This window comes from Zootoca vivipara, chromosome 14 (genome assembly GCF_963506605.1).
Source record: "Zootoca vivipara chromosome 14, rZooViv1.1, whole genome shotgun sequence".
NCBI classification, from domain to species: Eukaryota; Metazoa; Chordata; class Lepidosauria; order Squamata; family Lacertidae; genus Zootoca; species Zootoca vivipara.
Genome location: NC_083289.1, coordinates 9,348,350 through 9,372,834, shown reverse-complemented (window position 1 = coordinate 9,372,834; position 24,485 = coordinate 9,348,350). Strand labels below are relative to the sequence as shown.

The window sequence follows — 24,485 nt, the reverse complement described above, 5'->3', positions numbered from 1 at the left end:
TTCCAACATATATAAAAACATAATAAAACATTAAACATTTTAAAAGTCCATACACAGGGCTACCTTCAGATATCTTCTAAAGGTTGTACTGTATAGTTACTTATCTCCTTGTCTCGGGGGTCACATAACTCCATACCCCCCCAAAAAAAATTCATCTGATGAAAATTGGGGTGTCCTAAGGAAAAGTGGGAGGTTCGAGGATCAAATCAGAAACTGGCTTCTGTAAATCCGGGACTGTCCTTGGAAAACAGGGACACTTGGAGGGTCTGCCATCAATTACTGTAAAAAGGATAGTTCTTACCCACTGCAGTGATGGACATCATGAAAAGGCAGAGAACTGAATTTAAAACTGTAATAATGAGAAATGGTCTGAGAGCCTATTCATACTTACCGCCCTACCCCCCTCTTTTTTTTACCCTGGAGCTTTCTCCACGAAAGCCTGCTCTTCAAATCAAATGGCAATTTGGGATTGCTGTTTCCTCCAATTCAGCTTTAAAGAGCGGGTTTTCGTGGAGCAAAAAAAGGGGGAGCTTGAAAATAAAATGGATGGGTTTCCTCCTGCCTGCTTTCAGTTGGGTGTCTCAATTTTGTCTTGCCACCCTCTGGTTGCAAAAGACAATCTTTTCAAGCATCTGTGCTGAAGCAGGTCTGAAATTGCAATATGTATACCAAGGGAGCATGAGTCATTGCAAATATGAATGCTTCCAGTCTCATCAGACAGTGCCTGTACACACAGATCTCTGTTTAACCCACTGCCCTTCCTTGGCAACAAGTTTCCGAATTATCATTTCCAGCCATGCCTCTGAAGTAGGCAACAGTCACTATGGTGGGAATGGCCAGTTGGAAAAGATGCCTGGGTACTAAGAAGAGCCTGTTGCATCAAACCAATGGTCCATCTAGTCTCAGAGTGGCAAACAGATGTCTCTGGGAAAGCTGCAGTCAGGACTCAAGAACCAAAACACTCAATATTTAGCCCTTTTAAAGTGGGCATTCAGGCAATTGCATATTTTTCTTTTTGGCAATGGGTGCCCTACTTGCCCTTCCCAAAAGGGTGCATGTGTTTATATGAACATGCCTTGCCTTCTGTTGCTTTTATTATTGTTGTTACAAGTCCTCCTGAAAATTCTTCAGCATATTAGGGTGAGCTTCTGCAAATAAACACTTTTTGGTATGCAATTTTGCCTAATATGCACAATTTTGCGAGGCATTTCCCCCAAATACAATGAGTGCTTGTACTGTATGTAATTTTCACTAACGCATTCTGATGCTCACCTGACCCCACTGTGTGCCTTTTTGTGAAGCTGACTTCCATTGCATCATTAGAGAACTGTGACTTTCAAAGGATAGCTGTATTTTCCATCGGTTTGTTGTTTTGGAAGGTGCAGATTAGGTTGGTTCATCTTTAAATGTGCAAAGAATCAAATCTCAGATCAGAGTTTGCCAGGAAAGGGGCTTTCTCGGTGCTGGCTCCCCAACGAATTCACTTCCCAGGGTGTCTCCCCGATGACCTTGAAGTCATTTTGGTGACAAACAAAAGACCTCTGCATTGCATTTTCCCAGCCTTTCTAATCTGACCTGTTTATTTATCCCTGATTGATTTTATGCTGCTTCCCATTAGTTTTATCTCTGCTGACTTCTGTTATGTTTTATTTATTTTTCCCAAAAAAAAATCAATTGCTTTTATTGTCATCTTGATTCCTTGTCAGCTGCCCTGGGAACTCGTTGAAGGCTGAGCATAATTCCTTTAAATACATAAATAAATGACAGTTTATTGGCCAAGCTGATGGAGTGGGCTGTGCTGTTTCATCTCTCCCTCTGTTGCAGCCAGGTGGATTGGCTGCTAATAGATGGAAAACTAATCCCCACGCTTGCCATTTGCTCTGGAATCGCCACCCTCTCATTCACTCAGCTGTTATGGAGGATCTGTGTGATGTCCTTGTCAGATCATTTCTCCCCACTCTTATAATTGGGGACCATCCAAGGAAGCTGAATGTCGGAATATTCGGGACAGATAAAAGTGCGCCCTCCTTCACACAAGTGGCTTATTAAACTACAGAATCTGTTCCCACAAGAGGCAACGATGGCCACGAGCTCGGATGGCTTCGGAAGAAGATCAGACAAGCTCATGGAAGAGAAAGCTATTGAAAGCTACTATCCACAATAGCTATGTTCCACCTCCACTGGCAGGAATCAGCATGCCTCTGGATACCAGTCGCTGTGAATCATAAGCAGGCACACCACTGCTGGAGTCAAGTTCCTCCTGCAGGCTTTGCATAGGAATCTAGTTGGCCACCAGGATGTTAGGCAGGGCCAGCCCTACGGCAAGGCTGGGTGGTGCAGGGCGCCAGGGCACCGGGCCACCAGGGGGCCACTGGGAAACGGGGCAGGGGGGGCGCCAGAGGGATCTCCGCACCACGGCGCCAGGGCGCCAGATATGCTTAAGATGGCCCTCATGTTAGGTAAGATGGGCCTTAGGCCTGATCCAGCAGAACTTTGGGAGGGAGGGAGGGAAGGAGGGAAGGAGGGAAGGAGGGAAGGAGGAAGGAAGGAAGGAAGGAGCTTTCGTCTGTGCTTTCGTCCTGGTTCCCCCCCCCAAAAAAAAAAACTGATTTGTGTCTCCTGCAAAAATAAAAATGCAAATACCACCCCATCCAGTATGGAAAGGCAAAGTGTTGTTGGTGCTCTTTGAAGGTATGTGTTCCTTAAAATTGAAAGTTTCCTGTTTTCAGATTCAGCCCAATTTCTTTCTCAGCACAGCCTCAATTGCTCCTTATTTGGTCAGTTTCTAAGGGAGTGGGATATATTGTGCTACTGGTTTCTTTCCATTATCCCCCCCCCCTTCTTTTCATGCGGCTAGAGCATGAACAACACTATAAAATAGGCTGAACCTACAAACAGGAAATGTTCAATTAACATTCCAAAGAACTTTTGCTGAATGGAACTTTATTGTGAATCGACATTACAGAAGGATGTTTGCCATGGCACTGCTGGATTAACAGAGCACCAGGATTTCAATTTTAACCCCACTTTCAGACAGTTGTGTATGTGTTCTAGCATGGAGGCAATCATAAAATTGTTGCAAAGATGTATAATATCTGCACTTCTTGAATTCTGGTGCCACATCAAATAACACATGCCACCAGCCAGAAAGGAAGCAGAATTATCCAAAGCGACACTCAAATGATTGAAAACTTCATGATGGTTCTGGAATTATTATTATTTTAATAGAAAGCAGTTAGTTTGGACCAGTTATTGCTTTTAGTGACTATGGGCTCTGGGGGGATGCCTCCCTCTGCAAAAGCAAAGAGAGGGGTCTGCTGTGTCAGGCTTCAGAAAGATCTACAACCAGTGACCCTCTGACATCAGAGAGGAGGCAGGCAAAGATCATGTCAAGGGGGGATGCAGACCTGCAGGATCCAAGGCCCTCCCATTCCTCCAACACTTCACCAGAATGGGGCATAAACTAGGGCTGTGCAGAGGTGTAGCATGTTGGGGGGTGTTGGAGGGGCTGAGCCCCAGGTGCATATAACACCCATACTGAAAGACCTACATTGGCTCCCAGTACGTTTCCGAGCACAATTCAAAGTGTTGGTGCTGACCTTGAAAGCCCTAAACGGCCTCGGCCCAGTATACCTGAAGGAGCATCTCCGTTCAGCCCGGACACCGAGGTCCAGCGCCGAGGGCCTTCTGACGGTTCCCTCACTGCGAGAAGAGAGGTTACAGGGAACCAGGGAGAGGGCCTTCTCGGTGGTAGCGCCTGCCCTGTGGAACACCCTCCCATCAGATGTCAAGGAAATAAACAACCATCTGACCTTTAGAAGGCATCTGAAGGCAGCCCTGTTTAGGAAAGTTTTTAATGTTTGATGTTTTATTGTGCTTTTAATTTTCTGTTGGCCAGATGGACAGGGTATAAATAATAAATTATTATTATTATTATTATTATTATTATTATTATTATTAGGTGCACAACCAGGTGCCCCCACAACAAGCTCTCTCATCAATGCTGGAGTTACAGAGAGGGAAGATTCAGATTGTATTTACGGCCATAGACCCATACAAAAAAAAACACGTAAATGGCAAAATTTTGCAAAATAGATACTTCTACAGAATAGAGGGAAGCTTCTGGGGCTGGGGCACCTCCTCATGGCCGGTGAAGGAATGCCCGTATGCTGGGCTGGCCGAGAGGGAGAGGGAAGGCAGTACCATCGTCCCCTCTCTCCTCTGCTGGGCTCTGGTGCATGAAGGAGCTGCGGAGGCAGCTTCCTAGCACGATGGCCCAGCACTCCCAGGCTGCCCGGTCCACCAGGGGGAGCAACACTTGCCCCGCCCTGGCAATGGCGTTCCTAGCCCAGTTGGTACCAGGGACGGCGCCTGTGCGGCACCCCGAATGGACTGTGCACATGCTGAATCCCACGTGTGCGCAGTCAGCACGGGGTCAGGGTGACGTCACCGTGCCCCCGTGCTGACTGTGTACGCGCTGGATCCGGCGTGTGAGCAGTCAACACGGGACGCACGCCAGCAGCAGCCCGTGTGGATTGCGCATTTGTGGGCGAAGGCTAGGGGCAGGCCAGGAAGGGGCACACCGAGTGTCACATACACACACGGGGTGGCCCGCACCCAACGCCCTCCCTTGCTATGCCCCTGCGCCCTGGGCACTGGCAACCTATGCTACATCACTGGAGCTGTGCACTGGATCTAGTCATATTCCAGATCCCATTCTGGATCAGGATGATTTGAGTCGATCCTGAGATTTGGCCAGATTGGGTCCAACAGCCCTGGATCACCATGGATCAGTTCTGGCCCACCTGTAGCGTCAGAAGGGAAGATAGTCCAGTGGCAAGGAAAGGAGGAGGGAATTTTCTGGCAGCCTTGTGTGCATCTCCTCCTCCTCCTTCCCAGCTCCATGTTTAATTAGAGTTTAAAACCCAGATGAAACGTATGGATGGGAAAGGGGATAAGGAGAGGCACCTATCTACGTGACTGTGCAGGACCCCTGAGTCAGTTTGGGGCATGGATCTGGGTTGGCTCGGCCCCAGATAATCCCTAGTCAGACTGAGGTGCCTCTGAAGCACTGGATTGGCCCCTGAAACAGACTGGAGTGCTCGTGCACAGCCCTAGAATAGCCTCCTGGTGAGGAGTTCTGTGTAACCCAAAAGCTTGCTCATTGCTGTACTACCAGAACTTGAGCCAATTAACAATATCACCTGAACTACTTTGGTATTGTTTATCCTCTGGGGTGGGGGAGCACGGGAGGAGATACACATCCATCCATCCCTAAGCATAATTCTAAGCTAGGTACCAAACATTGGAAGAGGCTGGGCTGTCATGGTCTTATTCCCTCTCTGAATAGAGAAAGCGCCTGCATAAATATGCAGCCTGTTTGCCGACTCTCCTCCACTTCTTCTTGGTGTGTTCAAGATGAAAGCTTCTTGCCTTCAGCCTGTTTGCAGTGCTGATCCTGGAACGCTTCCTGCAGCACCAAGGAGATTTTCAGTGCCATTAATAGCTCTGTCGGCAAGTGCCCAGCAAGAATCAAGAGGCAGCTCTGAGAAAGGGACTTCCTCCCAGTTCTTCCCACTCCATTCAAATCTTCCCTCTTCCTATGGGCGAATGCAGTTTCCCCACTTACCTCCCCGCATGTGAGCCAGTGTAACGTACTAATCTACTCAGCATTTTACACAGAGCTTTGTTACTGTTCTATGATTAGGAATAATCATAGCTCCAGCATACTGTTTAAGTATGTGAGTGGGTAATGCCTCTTAGAATCATAGAATCATGGAATTGTAGAGTTGGAAGGGGTCCCGAGGGTCATCTAGTCCAACCCCCTGCAATTCGGGAATCTTTTGTCCAACATGGGGCTCAAACTGATGACCCAGAGATCAAGAGTCTCATGTTCTGCTGACTGAGGTATCCATCACTTGATCCTGATTGAAGTTCGAGCTTCAAAACATTTCTGAAGGCCTATGGTGTTCTTTGTGTAGAAGGAATAAGTTTGCAACTTTGTTTTTTAAAAAAGTGGATATAAATACCTGTCACAGGAGGGGTAAGCAGGATCATAGTTAGAAACTGCATGAAGAGGCTCTTCCTCCTGCAGGAGTCCTGATGAACAGCCCCCCCCCTCCCCAGTGTGATTAATTCCAGGAGAGAAACTCTTACTGGAAACAATTGGAAATTTCCTTCCATGCCAAAAGCACTTGGGAGGGGGGTGATTTTAATCAGGGCTGTGGCAGCGAGGGGGGAGAACCTGGCCATTGCTGCTATGATGTGTACTGAAGTGTATAAAATTGTGCGTGGTGTGTAGAAAATGGATAGAGGAAAGCTTATCTATATTAGAACCTGGGGACATCCAATGAATGGTGGAAGATTAGGGAAAGACAAAAGAAGAAGACTTCTTCACACAGCACATGCTTAAACTGTGGCATTTGCTCCCACAAGATATAGTGATGGCCAGGGGCATAGCATGGGTTTTCAGTGCCCGGGGCCACACAAATGGGTAAAACAAAAGATAAGAGCACATGGAAACGCCATTTACCTTCCCACCGCAGCAGTACCTATTTATCTACTTGCACTGGTGTGCTTTCGAACTGCTAGGATAGCAGGAGCTGGGACAGAGTAACAGGAGCTCACCCCATCACATGGAGGGAAACAGATGGACTATGCATGCGCATTCAACAGCCTAATGACACCAGCATCACCCAGGAGATTGCAGCCACAGAGATAAGAAAAGAAAAATAATTCCATTGTCACTTCCTGGTTTGCACGGAGAAGCTGTTTTCTATGGAGCCCAGCGACAGAAGCACACAGCTGTGTTGAGGCAGCACTGGGTGTTGAAATTTTTCACCACTAACAATTTTTCACCCAGGGCAACCGCCCCTGTGCCCCCCCCACATTATGCCACTGGTGATGGCCACCATTTTGGATTGCTTTAAAAGAGGAGCAAGCAAGCTCCTGGAGGATAAGCCCCCCAAATTCTTCAATGTTGGAGGCAGCAAACGTCTCGGAATCACAGGTGGAGAAAGTGCTGTTGCATTCATGGTCTGCCTCTTCCCAGAGGCATCTAGTGATCCCTGGGAGAACAGGATGTTGGACCAGGTGAGTCTTTGGACTGATCCAGCTGAGTTCTTCGTCTTTGTACCTTTGCATACCTTAGGATCCATCTGAGCATGCCTATACCTGGAGGTGGAAGTATAAATATATTTTCTCAGTAGCCCAGTTTTTTGCTCCAGTTCTGATGGCACTCTACCCCCTATTAGAAGGAAGGATGTTTTAATTCAGGGGTGAGGATCCTTTTTCAGCCTGAAGGCCACATTCCTTTCTGAACAACCTTCTAGAGGACACATGCCGGAAGCAAAAGTGTGGCGTGTAATCAATGTGCATTTTACGTTTGTGCTATATAGACCTAGTTTCTGCACATGCACGCACACACATGCAGCAGGCAAGCCTTGAAGCATCATCTGAGTTCAAGGACACATTTTAGACAGGCAAAAACAGCCAGGTAGGGTGCTAAGCAGAGCGGGTGAGAGGTGTGGCCTCTGTGGAGAGGAGCTGGTGTCTAGAGAAACCTCCCAAAGAAAAATACAGTGGTACCTCTGGTTACGAACTTAATTTATTCCAGAGGTCCGTTCTTAACCTGAAACCGTTCTTAACCTGAGGTACCACTTTAGCTAATGGGGCCTCCCGCTCCCGCTGCGCCACCATGCACAATTTCTGTTCTCATCCTGGGGCAAAGTTCTTAACCTGAGGTACTACTTCTGGGTTAGCGGAGTCTGTAACCCAGGGTGTTTGGAACCCAAGGTACCACTGTATTGATGCTCTGTACCTGTTCCTATTTCCTTCTGCCTCTCTCTTGTAAATCATTCACCCTATTGTGTCCCTGTTTCTGTCTTTGGGGGAGACCTTGTTAAAAAAGAAGGGGATTGTTCGCTTTGTCATTCCCTGGGGTTCAGCTCCCTCCCCACAGCCGCTAGAAGTTCAGTCGCAGAGTGGGGAGTGGATGCATCATCTCTAGTGTCAACGCATGCTGTGCCCAGACTGCCATTTCACACACTGCAGCTGCTGAGGTATATTTTGAGCTGTTGATCGTCTATTGTAGGCAATTATCTCCCCCCCCCCCCCACTCTCCTAGTCTATCTTTAACCAAGGGAATAAACACTCTCGTGGCTTCTGAATTGGTGAAAGACGAGCAACTGCAGAGCAAATGAATTCATCATCTAGAAAGTGGTGCAGAGCAGAACTGGGGGATCCAGTGGCCCTTCAGCTCTTGTTGGACTACAAATCCCATCACCCCTGATCATTGGCCATGCTGGCTGGGGCTGGTGGAAGTTGGAGTCCAGCAACATCTGGAGGGCCAGAACATCCCCACAGTAGACCCTATTGCAACATGTAACCATAGTGGGAGTCATGAAGAGAGCCCCTGGGATCCATCTAGATGCAATTATTGCAATGGGCTCTGTATGGGATAACCCAGGCATCCCCAAACTGCGGCCCTCCAGATGTTTTGGCCTACAACTCCCATGATCCCTAGCTAACAGGACCAGTGGTCAGGGATGATGGGAATTGTAGTGCAAAACATCTGGAGGGCCGAGGTTTGGGGATGCCTGGGATAACCTGGGAGTGAGGCAGCAAGGATGTTAGTGGCTCTCACTCATGAGACCATATCACACACCTGTGCTGCAATGCCTGCACTGGTTGCCAATCTGTTCCTGGGTGTCGATCCTGATATGTGGGCAGAGTGCTGTTGCACTTAGGTTTTGCTTGTCCCATAGTCCCATAGTCATGTGGCTAGGATGCGGGTGGTGCTGTGGTCTAAACCACTGAGCCTCTTGGGCTTGCCAATCGGAATGTCGGCAGTTCAAATCCCCACGATGGGGTCAGCTCCCGTTGCTCTGTCCCAGCTTCTGCCAACCTAGCAATTCGAAAGCATGCCAGTGCAAGTAGATAAATAGGTACCGCTGCAGCGGGAAGGTAAACACTGTTTCCATGCACTCTGGTTTCTGTCACAGGGTTCCATTGTCCCAGAAGCGGTTTAGTCCTGCTGGCCACATGACCCAGAAAGCTGTCTATGGAAAAACGCTGGCTCCTTCAGCCTGAAAGTGAGATGAGCACCGCAACCCCATAGTCACATTTGACTAGACTTAACCATCCAGGGGACCTTTACCTTTACCTTTTACCTTTTACCTTAGTCATGTGGCTGACTAATTTTGAGAACAATATGCTGGACTTAATTGGACCTTTTTGCCTAATGCAACAAGGGACCTCCTTACATTGACTGATCTGATCTGCATCTCTTGGGTGAATGTGCTGATTGGAACACAATTGTCTTGGGCCCAACATTGGGAGGGGGGTGCTCAGTGTCATGTCGCACCTGTGATGTCACATGCGCAACATGCGGCATGCGGCATTGGGAGGTGGCTGAGCCCCTAAGACCAGCACACTGAGCCTGGCAGCAGACCAAACAAGTCTCCTTCCGGCCGGGCGCCTATGCTGTTGCCCATCAGATAACACACTAGTCTGAATATTTGGCACAGGTCAAACAAAAATGTCACAAAATACATTTACAAATGTGTATTTAAGTTAGCAGAATGGTGTGCTTTGAGATAAAATGCATTTTTCAATGCCTGTTTTGCAGGGGGAAGTGCATTCAAAAATACATATTTGAATATTAAGTTTTATGCAGAGTTGTGGGAAGGAGCTGCAACTCACTGGCAGAGCATTTAGCAAAAGGCTCCAGGTTCAGGTAGGCAAAGACCACTGGTCTGCCAGAACTAGATGGAGCAATAGTCTAACTTGGTGTGAGGCAGCTTCCTCTGCTCCTAAAGAAAAATGTGCAGAATAATAATAATGTGGTACCAGCAGAAGATCCCAGCTCTAAAGTTTTATTTCATGGAATTCTTTCTATTATTGTTGATTTATTAGTTTCATGAAATTCTTGCAGCGTCAGACAAAAGATCCAATCCTGATTCCCAACGTAACCAAACAGAACAATGCCTTATGAGGAACGGCCTAGGGAGCTGGGTATGTTTAGCCTGGAGAAGAGAAGGTTAAGGGGTGATATGATAGCCATGTTCAAATATATAAAAGGATGTCATATAGAGGAGGGTGAAAGGTTGTTTTCTGCTGCTCCAGAGAAGCGGACATGGAGCAATGGATTCAAACTACAAGAAAGAAGATTCCACCTAAACATTAGGAAGAACTTCCTGACAGTAAGAGCTGTTCGATAGTGGAATTTGCTGCCAAGAAGTGTGGTGGAGTCTCCTGCTTTGGAGGTCTTTAAGCAGAGGCTTGACAGGCATATGTCAAGAATGCTTTGATGGTGTTTCCTGCTTGGCAGGGGGTTGGACTGAATGACCCTTGTGGTCTCTTCCAACTCTATGATTCTATGATTCTATAAAAGCATCTATTCTATACCTTCTGCAGCCAGGTCCACCTTCCACAGCCACATCTCTGGGTGCATGTTGCACAGTGCAGAGAAACCATGAATATTTATTAACCAAACAAAATGTGTAAGGACATAAGTAGGCATCCATTATTCAATATGACAAGGGCGGCTAAATGTGTTTGTGCTTGGAGACCTGACTGGTGAGCTGCCAAGCCCAGCAGTTTGTAGACTTCTCAATAGCTTTTGCCACCAAAGTGTTGCCATGCCCAGTAGTTGAACCTGTCAAGTGAGCCATTTGGGGCTCTCTTTTTTTGGTGAAGGCAGTGGTTGGAAGAGGCCCCAATATTTCCTGACCACACTGCTGCTGCTTCCCCCCACACCAGTTCATTGCCATTGCTCCCCATGTTCTGTGGCATCAGGGCCCCCTTGGTTAGCACTGCTTCCTCCTTCACAGGGTGATCCCAGGGAGATCATATCAGAAATGTAGACTGCAGTCAGATTTGGCTTCATGCTGATATCGCTAAGGACCATGGGTGCTGATTTGAGGGGTCTTCATGCATCCTCAAATGCAGCCCCTCCAACTCTGGATGGCTTCCAACATATACAGAAACATTAAAAAATAAAACAAAAAACAAAAAATTTCCCTATAATGGGCTGCCTTCAAACGTCTTCTAAAGGTTGGAGAACTACTTATCTCCTTGGCTCAGGGGTCAAATAACTCCATCCACTCCATCATTTCTACTATGAAAATAGTGGGTTAAACCACAGAGTCTAGGGCTTGCCGATCAGAAGGTCGGCGGTTCGAATCCCTGCAACGGGGTGAGCTCCCGTTGCTCGGTCCCAGCTCCTGCCAACCTAGTAGTTTGGAAGCATGTCAAAGTGCAAGTAGATAAATAGGGACCGCTCCGGCGGGAAGGTAAACGGTGTTTCCGTGTGCTGCTCTGGTTCGCCAGAAGCAGCTTTGTCATGCTGGCCACATGACCCAGAAGCTGTCTGCGGACAAACGTCAGCTCCGTTGGCCTATAGAGCGAGATGAGCGCCGCAACCCCAGAGTCGGACACGACTGGACCTGATGGTCAGGGGCCCCTTTACCCTTTTTTAAGGAAAAGTGAAAAGGGACGTGGGTGGCGCTGTGGTCTAAACCACTGAGCCTAGGGCTTGCTAATCAGAAGGTTGGCTGTTTAAATCCCTGTGATGGAGTGAGCTCCCGTTGCTCGGTCCCAGCTCCTGCCAACCTAGCAGTTCGAAAGCATGTCAAAGTGCAAGTAGATACATAGGTACCGCTCTAGCGGGGAAGGTAAACAGCGTTTCCGTGCACGGCTCTGGTTCGCCAGAAGCGACTTAGTCATGCTGGCCACATGACCTGGAAGCTGTACGCCGGCTCCCTCGGCCAGTAAAGCGAGATGAGCGCCACAACCCCAGAGTCATCTGCGACTGGACCTAACGGTCAGGGGTCCCTTTACCTTTACCTTTAAGGAAAAGTGGGACATTCCAGTGTCAAATCAGTAACTGGGAGAGCTTCTGTAAATCCAAGACTTTCCCTGGAAAATAGGGGCCTTTGGAGGGTCTGCAAATGTGTTCACTGAATGTGTGGAGTGGAGTAGGATCGTGACCACTAGGCATGGCCCCTAGGAATGACATGCCCACCTGCCACACCTCCTTGTTGTTGCATGTTGGTGTCAGTGTGACAGGTCCCCACTTGCATTCATCAGTAAGTGTGTGAGGACCCTGAGGGTATGAGAAGTAAGTACATACCTGTTAGGGGCAGAATAGGGAAGGTTCATTTTGAAAAGAGACTAGATCTAGTTTTTGTGCATCCTATCCAAATATGAACTATGGGTGGATCTATCACAGGGGGGAAACACGCTATAAATATGTCATAAATTAAATCCTTACAACAAAAGAAAAAAACCTCTACAGAAAATCACATAGAAAACAAATTGTGCTCTCCAGCACCACCTGATGTTGTATGTTAATAATGCATTTAAAACACTGGTGTGTGTGGGTTTGTTTTTTACTAACATAGCTGAGTCCTAGATCTGGGTTCAAGTGTGTTCCTTTACAAAGCAAGCTGGTTTACGTTCAGGTTACTGTTCAGACCAAGTTCATGCAGATGATTCTTGGCAAAAATAAATTTAAAATCAGCATTCAGAATGCTGCAAGCTGCTGTGTTGAGGTGAAAAATGTACTCTAAAATACTAATAAAACATCAAGGAAAGACAGTGCAATGTGAATTGTTTCATGTATTTTTCACTCAGAGTAAGCAGGTGATTTCCAATCTTCTTTGGACCCAGACATCATTTAAAATGGCTGCCTCATAGTCAGGTGAACCAGAAATCACTCAGCGTTCAACCCCCAAATGAACTCAATGCATCTTCAGTTTATCAGGCAGTTATGAGACCTACTTTCAGGTGCTGTTCAGAGATTTTTGAATTAATTCAGTCAGCGTCATTCAACTGAACTAGTTCACTCCGAGCACTGGACCGCTGAGGACATAGCCAGCAGCAAAATCTCACCGCCTCCCCCATCCCCAAGGCCTTTGGTGAACATGGGCAAGAGTCAAGGCCCTGTGAGAGAGGACAATGTTTCCAGGACCTATCATGAGAGCCAATATTCAGGAAATACTCAAGGCAATATTTCTCACACGTGATATAATCTCTCATCCCTAATCCCACTACCAGCACTGCTGCTGCCCACAGAAGGCGAACTCCTTTCAGTGCTTGTGAAAAAAATGCCTTCAAAAACTCTCTTTGGCTCAGCCCTAGTCTTAAACCCCAAAACTTCTCCCCTCACTAAAAAAAAAAAAACAAACACCTGTAAATTCAAATCAAAATACTTTATTCGACCGATAAATTTTAAATACTGGCTGCAACTCTACAGAAAACCAAATGCTTAGTTATAAGGCCAGTTTGCTAAATAGGACTGCGCCTTTGGTTTCATTAAAAGCAGAATGCAGCCCAAAATATATCAGTTTTGGATTTTAGAACTTTGGTGTGAATAACACCCTGAGCAGCCTGAATGAAGCCAGAGGAGCAGGAAGGAGAGTTTGGGCTGCAAAGCTTATTAAAACGGAAAGTAAAATACTACAGGCTGTTAATGCATTCTGGCTGGCCAGTGAGAGCTTGAGGGCAGGAGAGGGGGGAGATAAAAGTCTTATTGGCTGCCTAAGGGTTTCAGGGAGGATTTAAAGCCCCCATTATTGGACTTCTTTTCATTTCCAGCGGGGGAGGACTGAATGAATGTCCCTTTTTGCTGTATTGGCTCTTCTGATCTTGGAAATGTGGAGCATGGGCTGGGCTGGGCTGGGAGGTGCTTCCCAGTCAAAATAGGGGGTGTAGGTTTTTGTCTGCTTGTTGCTTTCCCCACTGTTCCATTCACACACACCCCCCACCCAGCTGTAATGCTCTAAAGTGGATGGCTGGTTGGGCGTGTGGGTGCATGAATCGACAGAAGCAGTGGCAGACTTTGGGCTTTAAGATTTCAGCAGTGCCCTGTGTGACACCAAACACCCTTGGCAAAAGTTTTGGGTTCTTTTAATAATAAGATGAATCGTTCTATTAGACATTTGGCTGGCCTTATACAGCGGAGGATGCTTCCAACAATTCTCTTAAGCAGGATGGGAAACCTTAGACCGGGGGGCATCTTTCTGACCCTTGGGACTCTCCCCAGGCTACACCCCACTCCCCAAGTCACATCCGTCATTGGCCTTGCTCCATACTCTCCTATATTTTTTACATCAAAATATATTATGTACATTGGTGATTTCCCATCCTTACATCTGTGATGGTCTAGTTCTCTCTCTGCCTTTCCAACTTCTTAATTTTATCTATTTACCCAAATCCTATATTACAATCTTTCCTGTTTTCTTTCCATTGTACATAAGTCAAAATCTGTTTGAGATTTCATTAGGCTGTATTGCAGGGGTCCCAAAACTAAGGCCCGGGGACCGGATGCGGAATCAGCATGTTTTTACATGAGTAGAATGTGTCCTTTTATTTAAAATGCATCTCTGGGTTATTTGTGGGGCCTGCCTGGTGTTTTTACATGAGTAGAATGTGTCCTTTTATTTAAAATGCATCTCTGGGTTATTTGTGGGGCATAGGAATTCGTTCATATTTTCTTCCAAAATATAGTCCGGCCCCCCACAAGGTCTGAGGGACAGTGGACCGGCCCCCTGCTGAAAAAGTTTGCTGACCCCTGCTGTATTGCGTTCTGATATAGACTGAAAAGGGTCCCCATTCTTCCACGTAGATTTCATCTTTCTGATTCCTTATTTTAGCAGCAGCCATATCATAGCCAATGAGTTTAATCCAAGGTGTGATTATTGCTAATTGGAAACTGCTCCATACCCTCCTTGACTGTTTCTTCCTGGATGGAATGTGTCCTTGAATTCTGATCATGCCTTTTGTATCCCTGGATGGAGGCTAGAGAAGAGGGTGTAGAAATTGGCCTACTGTACAAAAGTTAAAGTTATTGCTCCACCCACTTTGGCTTCTTGCCCTGCCTACCTCTGGCATGTGGCCCCCGGCAGGTAGCCCAGAAGGGAATTTGGCCCTCGGGCTGGAAGATGTTCCACACCCCTGCTTTAAAGAGAAGCAAGTGTTCTCAGTCACATTCCTGCTCTGTGCCGCTGTAGAATTCCCCGTCTTCCGTTTCTGTAATAAAACAGTCGCAGAGCAATACTGTACGTTCCGTGGTAGCTGCTAAAGTGAAACCGCAATGAAAAATTAATGGAGAATGTACCTATAATATATATGCAGTGTACATTATGATTTTACCAAGCTGTTGGCTGCTTTATTAACAGCTTCCAATATTTCACAGATGGAAATAGGGAGGTGTCTGAGACTCTTTTAGGGACCGGATCCAGAAGTTTGAGGCAGGGGTAAGAACAACACAGGATCTTTATTATATCCTGGGGCACATATATCAGAACTCTGCATAGACTCAGGGGCTCTTCTCTACAGTGGTGGTCTGTGTACACTTAGAACTGGGAGGGAGGTAAACTGTTGATGGAGCCAGAGTCAGGGACAACAGAGACAACTAATTCTGGTTTTGTCCCCATGTTGTTCCCTGTTCAGTTCTCTACGGTGCGGAAGCAGGAGGACAATGACAGCCACTGCCACTGCCCTGGGCTGGTTGTAAAAAGGCAGGGAGGCAGGCAGTTTGGGTCTGGATGAGATCAGGCTGAGGTTGGCAGGGCAGTGCCAACCTGCTTTGCTGTATTGTTTCACAGATGCCAGGGCTGTACAGTGGTACCTCGGTTTAAGTACACAATTGGTTCCGGAAGTCTGTACTTAACCTGAAGCGTACTTAACCTGAAGCGAACTTTTCCACTGAAAGTAATGGAAAGTGGATTAATCCGTTCCAGACAGGTCTGTGGAGTACGCAACCTGAAGCGTACTTAACCCGAAGTATGAGTGTAATTGGTTCTGGAAGTCCGTACTCAACCTGAAGCGTACTTAACCCGAAGTATGAGTGTAATTGGTTCTGGAAGTCCATACTTAACCTGAAGCGTACTTAACCTGAAGCGAACTTTCCCATTGAAAGTAATGGAAAGTGGATTAATCTGTTCCAGACGGGTCCACGGAGTACTTAAACTGAAAGTACTCAAACCGAAGCGTACTTAAACCGAGGTATGACTGTATTGAAAACTAGAGCTGAGTGGAAAAGGCACTCCCAGTTTTGCAAATCCATTTGTAGCAGGCTGTAGCAGGAGAGAGAAAGAGAGAAGTGTTTTGGCTGTTTTGAGTGTGTGCATATCGAGGATTTTGGGGTGCAGAACTCGCTAGCGTTCCCCCTAGAGCTTGTGGTTGCCATGTTTATTTTCCCATAATGTCTGGAATGATGCAGAGTGCAGCCTTCCCCAAACTGTTCCCATTCAGATGATGTTGGACTCCAACTCCCATCAGCCCTTGGCAGGCTGATGAATGGTCGGTGATAATGGGAGTCAACGTCAAACCGATATCTGGAGGGCATTCGGTTAGGGAAGGTCTTCAGCAGGTGCCAAAAAGACAACAGAGGTGGTGCCTGCCTAATATTCAAGGGGAAGGAATTCCAAAGGGAACGTCCCACGACACAAAAGGCCTGATTCCTACACAGAGTTCCTGATAAGATGGTATTCACAGGAGGCCCTCACCTGCAGAGCAACGTGATCAGTTGGGTATATAAGGGGGTACCTCTCAGATATCCTGGTGCCAGAGGTTCTTAAACTTTAGCCCACAAACTTCATACAGGTGGTCCAAAGCCTATCTGTAGATTTGAGGTTGAAGATGGGAGATGGCACATCCATTACATGGAATATTCATATTGATTTTTAATTATATTTTTGCTTTTTGTTTTATTTCTTAGCTTGAAAGAAAGGAAGCTTCACTCTGCATTTAGTCAGAAACACTTTATAAAAAACATACAGGCAATTGCATGGAGAGAAAACAGACCGATGCAGATCCCTCTGGCAGTTAAAGACTTCTCTGTGAAGCCCACTGATACAGCCGAAATTTATAGGCACCACAAGGCTCAGAACTATCTGCAACTTGCTGATTAGTAAAAAGGAGCTGAACAATACTAAGAGAAGAACACCTATCAGTTTAAGGGCTGTTTGTGGTTTCAACGGCTTCATGGGCATTTTCCAACATCACTTTTACTTTTTAACCCCATCAGTACATACACAAATCCATTATGGGGGCCTTCAGGTCAGTTTTGGCCTTACATTCCCCACTTTTGTGCTATTAAGTCTTAGGAAAGTCTTAAATTCTTCCCCCCCACACACACACACTTTCTCCTTTTTCTTACTTCCTTTTTGTTGTTGTTGGTAGTCGATTACAGTTCTGTGTAATCATGTGATCATGAATAGATGACTTTGGTCAGCAACCTCAGTAAAGGCGGAATAATCATGTAAGCAAGCAAAATAATCCTATCACACCAATAGACCGCATCACGTGTTGTGGCTGGGAGATTACCTTTGTTGCGTGGCAGGTGAGATCATAACTTGTGCATTAAGCTGCAATACAGTGAGCAGCTACAAAAGCTTTTTTTTAATATAGTCATTGCAGGACGTGGGTCTTTGTTATAAAGTCATCAATTTTGTGGTTTTGGGAAGCAGAGCAGTTAATTCTAAAAGTGTATCTCGTGGCCAACCAGTTGAGGAATATAACATGTTTTGATGTGGTCTGCCTTTGTTGATCAACTGGCCAATATATAGTATGGTTCTGAATGCTGGTCTGTACGATTATATAAATATCCCTTATAATGGTTCCATTTGCCCAAGCATAACTAATCTTTGCTGCAAGTAATGTCTCTCCATATATAGTGGTACCCCTTCCCAGCAAATCTTATAACGAACAGTTATGATTCCCCCTTCTTTTCGTATTCTTACACACTGAAGTTGCAACTTGGTGGGTCCCTACTCCCAACCCAATTCTTGGTCATCTCCCAGGTGCACTTACTACAAAACAGTTTGGTTTATCAGATTTCACAAAGAACTTGATGGACTACCAAATCCCACAGGCACCCTACCCAGAGACCTGGGAAAATTTGGTATGTTGGTGCCCAAACTCCTTTTAATGGTCAATAGGTCTCAAAGGAACTCTGCAAGCATCTGCACTGCTATCCAGAGAATCTCCATGAATGGCCACAGATCCTCAGGGATTCTTGAGGTGTTCTTTAGAATCATAGGCTAATTCTGGTGGAATATATCATCCCTTATGGATTTAAATTGGTCATTGAGAAAATCCTGAACTTATGAGCAGGCCTGGTTCCAGCCATGACATTATGAGAAACTAGGTTGGCCAGGAGATCTCTGGTCATGGCACGCAGGGTAGATACAATATGGTAGATACAATACAGGCCCACCTGGAGATGTGAGAGTTGCACACCAGTACTGAGGCTCATAGCTTTTTCCAAGTGGCCTAGCCTTTTGTTCCTCAACTGGCTTTTATAACCTTTGTAAGCTGCCAATGTGGTGCTTTCCCCATCCCATAAATAACCAACCATGTCCTGTTTCTTTACAGGTTTATCTCGAGGAGCAGCCTATGCTCATTGTTCTGTTAGTTAGTCCAATCCCTGCACCCTTCATACAGCTGGGAAACTGGATGGTGACTTAAGGAACAAGTGACATTCTTACTTGCTGTAGTTGTTTAGGAATGCATATCAACCCAGGAGCCTTGAACCAGGAGCCTTGAACTAGCCATATTGGCTGGGGCTGATGGGAGTTGCAGTCCAAAATATAAGGAGAGGGTGCCAGGTTGGGGGAAGCTGGTTTGGGTGCTCATTTGAGCTGGGGCCTTTGTCCAAGCAACTTCTGTTGCTCCTGGGAGTCTACACTGGGACCTGATCCAGGTCCTGCCGTGCGTGGCTCTTCCTTGGTGACTTGGAAGCTTGCATAGCTTGTTTTGGACTCTCATGGTGGTGCAGTCTCTGCTAGACTTCATTCGGAGCCCTAAGGGCTCTCCCAGATTTCCCAGAACAGGGCAAAACCGATCTTCCCCATCTGTCTCTAGGAAACTATCTGGGCTCCTTCTAATCACATTGCTTATTAAAGTACTGTACAGGAAATTAAATCCTCACCAGCCTTTTTTACACATAGCGATTTGTCTTGCAGCAGCACAGGCAGGTCAGACCGGGTCCTCCTGTGCAGAATGCAGTATAAATTGGGAATGAAATAGCACTGCCTCTTCCAGAGATTTAACAACCTAAGCAGGCAGAGTATGTATCTAGCAAGGCGAAAGGAGGGACAGAGAATATGTCTTTTCTGTGCTCCGGCCCGTTGCAAAACTGATAAAATGGCCTTGATTACTCGTATTCCTTCCATGACATTGAACTCACCTGCCTTCTTGGGGGGTGGGGTGGGATCTAATTCCTTAAATCAGTAATGGGGAACTTGTGCACCTTCCCCACCAAGCAGTCATTGGATTCCAATTCCAACTTGGAATCTCAATCTGAAATCACACTAGTGACAGGCTGGGGAAACTGTGGCCCTCCAGATGGTGTTGGACTACAACTGCCATCATCCTTGATCATTGGCCACATTGGCTGGGGCCTATGGGAGCTGGAGTCCAACAATACCTAGTGGGTCACAGGTTCTCCAGCCCTGCACTCATTCTTAGGTCAAGCCATCGAACCAGGCTGCATTCCCACAGCCGTTCATTCCATTTCCCCAATGTTAATTCTCACCCACCCCCTATTATATTTGAGTTTTTGCATGATGTAAAAGCAGCTTCCAGAAATATAGCAGACTCTAGAACAGGTTTAGCACTCATTTCTGTTTTATTTGCTTCCAGCAAAAAGCCAGTTTGCAAATCCACGTTGTTACTAAGTTGCTGTTACAGGTGCTCTTGCACGAAATGTTATCATGAATTCGAAGGTATGTCATGGACCATTGAGCATGGTGACTGGGGCTGATGGGACATGCAATTCAAAACATCAGGAGGGCACAAGGTTAAAGATAGCTACATCATAACAAGATGTATAGTATAGTATAGTATAGTATAGTATAGTATAGTATAGTATAGTATAGTATAGTATAGTAGCCAATGGGGCATCCTCGTTGTTGGACTCCATCTCCCATCAGCTCCAGCTAGCATCCTCCAAATGTTTTCAGACTACAAGACCCATCATTCCTGTCCTTTGCCCATGCTGCTTAGGGCTGATGAGGGTTGGGTGCGAGCAACTTCTAGAGGGCAACAAGTTGGCTACCCCGATACAGAACTTTGATCCAATCTAGCAGCACTGTTGTGGCCTCCAGCACCATGGACAGTTCTCCAGCCTTTTCCCCAATCTAAACAAACATCCAGCTTCCCTCTTATTGCTTGAATAGAAGCCAAGCACACCCATGCCTTATTATAGCATGTATGCCTGAGAAGGGGATGCCTGAATCAGTAAGAGGCACTGAGTGCTCCAAAAAGGGGAAATGTGTGCCAACAAAATAGGGCCTGTGTGAAAGAGCGCATCATCCAAAGCCATCCTGGATGATCTTTTCTTTTGCACCTCCCATCACACACCCCTTCAGGATTACTCATCTCTCATGCCTAACCCTGCCAAGCCCACACCGTGGTAGAAAAGCAAGGAAGCTGACTAAGGTATAAGCCGAGATGCAGCCAGGGCTTAAATATGGGAGGGAAGCATGGATTTATATGAGGGCAGGACTCAGAACTATCAGAACCATACCAGTCCATGCTGAAGGTCCATCTACAGCCCAGCATCCTATTTCCAACAAGAGTCAGTCATATCCCTCCAGCAAGTTGCCCAGCAAGGCATAGTGACTACATAAAGAGGAAGGGCTATGGCTCAGGTGTAAAACACAGGTTTAGCATGCAATAGGCCCCAGGTTCAATCCCCGGCATCACCTGCTTAAATCCCTGAAGAGCTGCTGCCAGTCAGTGTTGACAATGCTAATCTAGATGGGTCAATGATCTGGCTCAGTGTAAGGCAACTCCTTGTATTCATTCCTCCTCTGTTTGCCTTCTCGCCAAAGCAGTTGACAATGAAAGATACACTGCAAATATCCATTGATACAGTATTTATTTATTTGTTTGTTTTACATTTATTTATTTGGTTTTTCAAATTACAGTTTTACAATCACATATCCAACATACAACATAAAGACAAGATTCCATAGAATCTTCTGGACGTCCCTCCTCCCCTTTGTGGATCCTATTATTAATCATTTCCTCCTACATCTTTTATAATAATCCCAATCTTTTACATCTCCATTATATCCAAAATTCACCATTAAACTACAAGTGTTATTCCAATCCTACCAACAATTTTACCTGTTTACAGTGGTTTTTAAGATAAATTATAATTCCCCCCCATTCTTTATTAAAATTTTGGTCTTCCTGATTTCTGATTCTTCTGGTCATTTTTGCCATTTCGGCAAAATGATACAGTCTTTAAACCAGGGGTGAGGGACCTTTGGCCCTCCAGATGTTGCTGGACCCCAACTCCCTTTAGCCAAGCCTGCATAGTCAATAGTCAGGGATGGTGGGGGTTGGAATTCAATAATATCTGGATGACCACAGGTTTCCCATCCCTGATCAAAACAAACAAGCTGGAAATGAAACAGATACTTCGGTTTAATACTCAAGAAATTAATTCAGCCTTAACTGCTTGTGCTTGTTTCCCCGTTTCATGGAAGGGTGGGGGATCTGTGGCCATCCAGATGTTGCTAGGTGACAACTCCCACCATCCCTGATCATTGGTGTGGGGCTGATGGGAGTTGGAGTCCAGATACATCTAGAGAGCCACAGATCCAGAACTTAGATCCATAGTTCAAGCAGTTCTCAAAAAGCCTGTAGTATAACCAGTGCTATTATTCTAGGAAAAAAAGAGGTGCTGGAACTCACCGTGAACACCTGCCTCATGCTCTTAGAACGGTAATGGCGCTCACCTGAGAGGTGCTGGAACAGAGTTTCCAGCTGTAAAAAAAGCCCTGAGTACGACCAGTAGAATAGCAAAATATTGTAAAGCAGCCTAATGGGCATGAAAGATGGGCAGCACAAAGCAACGGGGGAACTAGAATGCTTTGTCTATGGAGGAAAATTAGATAGAAGAAAGAATGAAGGGGGAGTTTCCTTTGAAAGGTCACTGTAAGATTGAGGAAGGTGACATTATGGCAAAAGGTTTGTTAGCAAGCAGTTACAAAGAACCTAGGAAATGAGAGGCATATACCGGTAATTAAATGATAATGGAAAAGAAAACTGGGTGCTAATTGATCAGAACAAAAAAAAAAAGAAAGAATATGATGTGGCATTCAGTAAAGAGGTCAACTCTAAATTTGTCAATAAAGCCTGTATACATCGTTATACCTGCTCAGCTGAATAAGATCTATTCAGATATGAGGTTCAGGTGCTGGACATTTCTAGCTATGAATGGGCATTGGTTCATATATGGCATAGCTGCCAATCTCCCGTATTCCCCGGGAAACCCCCATTTTTCCAGCTGTCCCCAGCTGAAAAAAGGGTTTTTTTTGTTTCCCCCCGGTTTATTCTGGCGCGGCGGCCATTTTGGAACTGGGCAGGGCATGCTCAGAAGTGACTTTTGATGATGCTTTGCCCAGTTCCAAAATGGCTGCAGCGCGACTTCTCGTGCGGCGGCCATTTTGGAACAGGGCAAAGCAGCATCAAAAGTCGCTTCTGAGCATGCTCCGCCCAGTTCCAAAATGGCGGCAGCACTACTTCCGGTTTGCTACTTCCGGTCCAGTCCCTTATTTCTCAGGCCGGAACTTGGCAGGTATGATATATGGTAGGATTGCCAAAGTATTATTATTATTATTATTATTATTATTATTATTATTATTATTATTATTATACCATTCTATACCCAGAGGTCTCAGGGCAGTTCACAGAACAAAATCAAATATATAAATATAATTATAATATATAAACATGACTCCTGGGGACAAAGCATAGATATAATGGTGGAAATCACAGGGTGCAAATTGGGATTAAGGGTGTGCTCACTTTAACTGTCGACCACAGTGAAGTTCTCCCCTGGTGCATTTCACGGCTCTTCCCGCTCAACACACAAATACACCCCTAGCTGCTCACATCAGCGTGGCTTCCTTAGTCTCAGATTCACTGCTGTCTGTGTACACACCAAGCAGCATTGATGGGGCATGGATGTCTTTACCCTGTGCAGGAATATTCACACCTTGGCTGGAGATGAATTAGGAACACCTTAAGGACTCTGATCGGCATGAAGCTGGCTTGAGAAAGAATACATCCAACTGTAGTATTTTATAGCAAAGTCAGGGGTAGGGTGCATATGCATTTTAGAGAGCATCATGTATACACAGATTAAAAGTCCAGCTCCGGAAAGGCAGTGGAGTGCACGGTAAATGGGAGTTTGAACACAGCTGAAATCCCATGTTAATTCTGTTTAATTGGATTGGGGTGGAGATTTCAAATGGATGAAAATCCCTAATGTGAAATGTATTAATGACAGAAAGACAGGTAGGCAGACATATAAACGGAGAGGGAAGCCACTAGTCCTCACTGTATGGGAATAGTTAATGAAGATGCTGGAACTGGCAGAAATGGGCAAACTGAATGTAACTGGTACATAAGAGAAAGGGCAGCCTTCAAAAGAATTAATAATAATAATAATAATAATAATAATAATAATAATATGTTTATACCCCGCCCATCTCCCAGCCACTCTGGACGGCTTCCAACAAAATATTAAAATACAGAAATCCATCAAACATTAAAAGCTTCCCTAAACAGGGCTGCCTTAAGATACCTTCTAAAGGTCTGGTAATTGTTGTTCTCTTTGACCTCTGGTGGGAGGGCATTCCACAGGGTGGGTGCCACTACCGAGAAGGCCCTCTGCCTGGTTCCCTGCAACTTGACTTCTCGCAATGAGGGAACCGCCAGAAGGCCCTCGGTACTGGACCTCAGTGTCTGGGCAGAACGATGGGGGAGGAGACGCTCCTTCAGGTATACTGGACCGAGGCCATGTAGGGCTTTAAAGGTCAGCACCAACACCTTGTATTGTGCTCAGAAATGTACTGGGAGCCAACGTAGGTCTTTCAAGACCGGTGTTATGTGGTCAAGGCAGCCACTCCCAGTCACCAGTCTAGCTGCCGCATTCTGGATTAGTTGTAGTTTCCGGGTCACCTTCAAAGGTAGCCCCACATAGAGCGCATTGCAGTAGTCCAAGCGGGAGATAACTAGAGCATGCACCACTCTGACGAGACAGTCTGCAGGCAGGTAGGGTCTCAGCCTGCGTAGCAGATGAAGCTGATAAACAGCTGCCCTGGACACAGAATTGACCTGCACCTCCATGGACAGCTGTGAGTCCAAAATGACTCCCAGGCTGCGCACCTGGTCCTTCAGGGGCACAGTTCAGGACCAGAGAGTCCTCCACACCTGGCAGCCTCCTGTCCCCCAGAAACAGTACTTCTGTCTTGTCAGGATTCAACCTCAATCTGTTAGCTGCCATCCATCCTCCAACCGCCTCCAGACACTCACACAGGACCTTCACCGCCTTCACTGGTTCTGATTTGAAAGAGAGGTAGAGCTGGGTATCATCCGCATACTGATGAACACCCAGCCCAAACCCCCTGATGATCTTTCCCAGTGGCTGCGTATAGATGTTAAAAAGCATGGGG

General features: G+C 46.1%; 1 protein-coding gene and 1 non-coding gene across 2 annotated transcripts in view; both read left to right on the top strand.

Moving 5' to 3' along the window:
* Positions 1–24,485, top strand: part of INSYN1 (inhibitory synaptic factor 1) — a 119,880-nt gene that overhangs the window by 84,773 nt on the left and 10,622 nt on the right. The gene's annotated exons all lie outside the window — the stretch shown is intronic.
* Positions 14,649–14,803, top strand: LOC132593221 (U4 spliceosomal RNA). The gene has a single exon (XR_009558583.1). It is a non-coding gene; the product is annotated as a U4 spliceosomal RNA (small nuclear RNA).